The sequence below is a fragment of the Zingiber officinale genome, chromosome 4A (genome assembly GCF_018446385.1).
Source record: "Zingiber officinale cultivar Zhangliang chromosome 4A, Zo_v1.1, whole genome shotgun sequence".
NCBI classification, from domain to species: Eukaryota; Viridiplantae; Streptophyta; class Magnoliopsida; order Zingiberales; family Zingiberaceae; genus Zingiber; species Zingiber officinale.
Genome location: NC_055992.1, coordinates 19,600,701 through 19,605,546, shown reverse-complemented (window position 1 = coordinate 19,605,546; position 4,846 = coordinate 19,600,701). Strand labels below are relative to the sequence as shown.

The 4,846-nt window shown below is 47.8% G+C and overlaps 1 pseudogene; it reads right to left on the bottom strand.

Moving 5' to 3' along the window:
• Positions 1 to 4,490: 4,490 nt before the first annotated feature.
• Positions 4,491 to 4,625, bottom strand: LOC121974102 (annotated as a pseudogene).
• Between the last annotated feature and the right edge of the window lie 221 nt (positions 4,626 to 4,846).

Sequence of the window (4,846 nt, the reverse complement as noted above, 5' to 3'; positions counted from 1 at the left end):
CGTCCAGCTCCTCAAGTCCATTCCCGACGAAGCCTTTGATTATATTGAGTGAGCGAGGGACTTGTACAGAGCATATTTTTGTAAGCTTTGCATGTACTCCTGCCGTTCGGCAGTGTTTAACCTATAATCAATGAAATCTTTTTGTGCCCTTTCTTCGTATGCTATCTTTCTGCCAGTATTCGGCTATGTAGTTCCGATCGGCTATTACGACCGTACTTTCAGTATTGAAAGATTCGCTAGGATCATACCTCTGGAGTTTATAGTCGCCGCTCAACTCTGGGTTTTAACGTCCCCGCAAGACAATCTTCTAAGGCAGGAGTTTAAGGTCGCCGCTCGACCGCCGATGGAGACATGGGTTTAACGTCGTTGCTCAACGATTTGGTGCAGATAGGGGTTTAAGGTTGTCGCTCGACCGTCTATGGAGACATGGGTTTACCGTTGTCGTTCGACGATTTGGTGCAGACAAGGGTTTAAGGTCGCCGCTCGACCGTCGATTGAGACATGGGTTTAACGTCGCCGCTCGACGATTTGGTGAAGACCGGAGTTTAAGGTCGCCGCTTGACCGTCGATGGAGACATGGGTTTAACGTCGTTGCTCGATGATTTGGTGATGACCTGGGTTTAAGGCAGCCGCTCGACCGTCGATGGAGACATGGGTTTATCGTCGCCGCTCGACGATTTGGTGAAGATAGAGGTTTAAGGTCGCCGCTCGACCGTCGATGGAGATATGAGTTTAACATCGTCGCTCGACGAGTATTTGGGTAACCTTTCATTTTTCATTTCAATCCTACAATCAAAGCACACAGGAAAAATGGGAGGTACACCTCAATTACATTGGAGCACCTTTCATCCAGCTCGGTACGGCTGGAGGTGGTTCGCGCTCCAAGGGCGTTCTAGCCACCGCCCGTCTTCATCCTCTAGGTAGTAGGCACCCGAGTAGAGCTTTTCCACGACCTTGAATGGTTTGGCCCAGGAGGCCTCCAGTTTGGTGACGTCGCCAACCGGCTTCTCCTTCTTCCATACGAGGTCGCCGACCTGGAATGACCTTAGGATCACTCGTCGATTGTAGTTCTGTGTCATCCTCTACCTATAAGCCATCAGCCGAACGACTGCTTTGTCGTGCATCTCATCCACGAAGTCCAGCTCCAGAAGCCTCCGCTGGGTGTTGTCTTCGTTGTAGTGTTGTATTCGATTGAACTCGATTCCAAACTCAACTAGGACGACCGCTTCACCGTCGTATACAAGGTGGAATGGGGTTACAACTGTGCCTTCCTTAGGGGTTGTGCGGATTGTCCATAGCACGCCAGGGAGCTCATCCACCCAGCTCCCTCCGATATGGTCGAGCCGAACTCACAGAACCCGCAAGATCTCCCGATTGGCGACTTCAGCCTGCCCGTTGCTTTGAGGGTATGCTACGGAGGTGAAGGCTTGTTGGATGACATATTCCTCGAACCATTCTCTAAGCTTCCGTCTGGCGAACTGTCTACCATTGTCTGAGACGATTCGACGCAGAATGCCGAATCGACAGATGATATGTTGCCAGATGAACTTTTGGACCATCTACTCGGTTATTTTCACCAACGGCTCGACCTCAACCCATTTGGAGAAGTAGTCTACCGTGACGAGCAAGAACTTTCGCTGCCCGATCGCCATGGGGAAGGGTCCCATAATATCCATGCCCCACTGGTCGAATGAGCATGACACAGTGGAAGCCTTCATCTCTTCGGTCGGCCGGTGGGAGATATGGTGGTACTTCTGGCAGGACAAGCAGTTAGCTACTGTCCAAGCGGCATCCTCCTGTAGAGTTGGCCAGAAGTACTCGGCCAACAGAATCTTCCTTGCTAGCAACGGACCACCCGGGTGCCCCCCACAAGAGCCTTGATGCATCTCTCGTAGTATATAATCGGCATCCTATGATCCGACGCATTTAAGCAATGGCCTAGAGAAGGCCTTCTTGTAGAGCTGGTCCCCGACTAGGGTGAAACGATCGGCTCTTCTTCTCAATAAGAGGGCTTCCTCCCTATCGGACGGTGTAGCTCCTGATCATAAAAACTCTATTATGGTCATTCTCCAATCGCTAGGGAAAGTGAGCCCCTCCATCCGATTGACATGAGCCACCTAGGACACTTGCTCAACCGGCTGAGTAATGACGATCGGCGAGAGTGAGCTCGCCAATTTAGCCAGCTCATCCGCTGTTTGGTTCTCCGCTCGAGGGATCTTCTGGATGATTACCTCTTGAAAGTTTGCCTTCAGCTTTTTGAAAGCTTCAGCATACAACTTGAGCCACGTATTACTGATCTCGAAGGCTCCCACCAAAGTCGACCCATTATACTCCCCGATCGCCAAGGGAGCATAGTGCCTCTACAGCGGATCCTACAGAATGGCCTAGGAGAATTATCGGTTGATTCGCTCAGGCGACGAATCAGCTCGGGCCGCTTTGCCCTTTCTTGTGTCCCGCACGGGAGCCTCGTTTGAAGAGGAACCTCTGTCCTGGTTGGCTTGCACAATCTCTGAGGGCGTTTGAAATAACGCTCGATGGAACGGAATGAGTGCTGGTGGAACCTCTCTTGGAGTCCTGATCGGCATTTTATTCTGTTTCCATATGGAGAGTTGCTCCGGACGGTCCTCGTGCGCTGCCCGACCGCCCGAAGCCAACGTCGCTTGCTGCACCAGCCGATCGGCTAGTTCCTTCTTCTGCTGCTGTTCGACTATCTTTGCCGCTTGCACTTGAATGAGCGCATCGAGCTCCTCTGGAGTGAGTGTCACGGTATGGAGACGTCTAGCTTCTTGCATCTCCTCAGCTCGGATTCAGGTGTGTTCCCACAGACGACGCTAAATTTGATCCTGTCCGAGTGTGAGTAGACGAACACTGGGAAGATGGCACTTACGTTGCCTGGATATCGACTGAAGGTGATGCGGACCTCCAACGAGCTAATTAAGCCTGCAACCACAAAGTCGTTAGCGCTGAGCCGAGGAGGGATTCCCCGACGATGACCCTCCAACACTCAAGTCAGTTACCGACGGCAAGCAAATGAAGTAGCGAAGAAAGGAGCAACATAACTGTAGCTATAGTGATGAAAAATCATACCTCCAATGAAGATTTGGGGCTTCTAATATAGAGCTCCCAAGAGGCACGCGCACACTTCCCAAAGCATGCACGCTTCCCAAAGAATACCTGGAAAGGTCGTGTCAGAAAAGCGTGTCTAACGTCATACCTTAATAGCCCGAGCATATCCTTGACGTGACAGTGGAAGATTCCACAGTACGATCCTCTGTCTTACCACGTCGTCGACCATGTCGCCTGCCAATGACACTGATCCCTATGAAGATATTGTCAATTGCTTCTTTGTCTGTTATTGGGCCGAGCGGGAGAGCCGCTCGGCCAGTCCGTCGTCCGGGTGATGCAACAGCCGAGCTGAGCATCCCGAGCGGAAGAGCCGCTCGGCTAGCCTGTCGTCCGGGTGATGCAACAGCCGGACCTAGCGTCTGCTCGTCCAGTGCTATGCTAGTTGGCTCCCCCCATAGGGCGAGGGAGCCCTGTCTACTAGGTCGAGGCTGCATCCACTGTTTGGCCGAGCAGGATGATCGCTCGATTTTCGTGCCTCCCTGGTTGAGCTTCATGAGTGTCGGAAGCTCGGTGTCTGACCGAGCTGTCGAAGTGTCGGACCGTCTACCCTTCCTGCTGACCACGGAGGTAATTCGCCTAATCGGACGCCCGTTTAATGTTGACCACTTTGACCTCCTATCGGCCGGGTCCTACCTTACCACCAGATCAATCTGATTATTGACAAAGAATCCGGCTGACATTTAAGCTCATCAGTTCCATGCTTGGGTTCGTGCCTCTGCTCAACAATGTACTCAACAATTGACATGATTCATTTAGAAATGAGATATGTAGCGTGCTCTGTGGATCAGATCGAGTTAGACATGGACTTGGGTCGGGCATGACCCACATGTTGAGCCCAACCTATATATAAGTTGAAAAAATATAAATATTATATTAAAGAAAAAGTTTCTCATTCAACTAATATAAAATTAAAATCAAGCAAAAGATTAACGATTTCCTTTCTATCGTTCTAATTATATTATTATATACTAGCGATCGTGTACGCATATTATATGAGCTAAGCTTTTTATATCAGGTGGGATATTACATGAAGAGATCTGAGAGAAGAAGAATTAGCTTATAGAAAATAGTTTTAATTTTTTAGTATTACCTATATTTTTATTTTTTTAGTGGAGCAACATTCTAATATTTTTATAATTTAATACACCTCTAGGGGTACTTACAAAAAATTGAGGTGGAGCAACTGCCCCACCAAAGCTATATGTGGTTCTGCCCTTGGTTGCGTATGTGATATAATACATGAACGCGTGTGGGTAACGGACTCTCTTTCATAAAACATTAATTTAATTTTTTATATTAGATATTAAAGTGATAAGAGCAAATACTAAATTTAATCTTAGCTAAAAGACCGCCCATAAATTGGGTAAGGATACGCCAGACTCATGCAATAGTACAATGCTAGGGTGATGCTCGAGAATCCCAGTAGCAAGCTACTGTAACAAACTCTCTCTTATAAAAAATTAATTTAATATATCTTAACCAAAAGCCGAGAAAAGTATGTTTTCTAACATCGCTGGTCTAAGGTATTTATAGAAATTTCTCTACTCGCAATGTTATAAATTTTAAAATATGTGACTAAAGAGAACTCTAGATTTTTAATTGATTAATGAGAAAAATTCTCAATAATACACCGCAGTTGAGTCTTGAACTCTATCTCTGATTGATTAATGAGAAAATTTCTAATAATATGTCGCAGCTGAGTCTCGAATCCTAGATCACT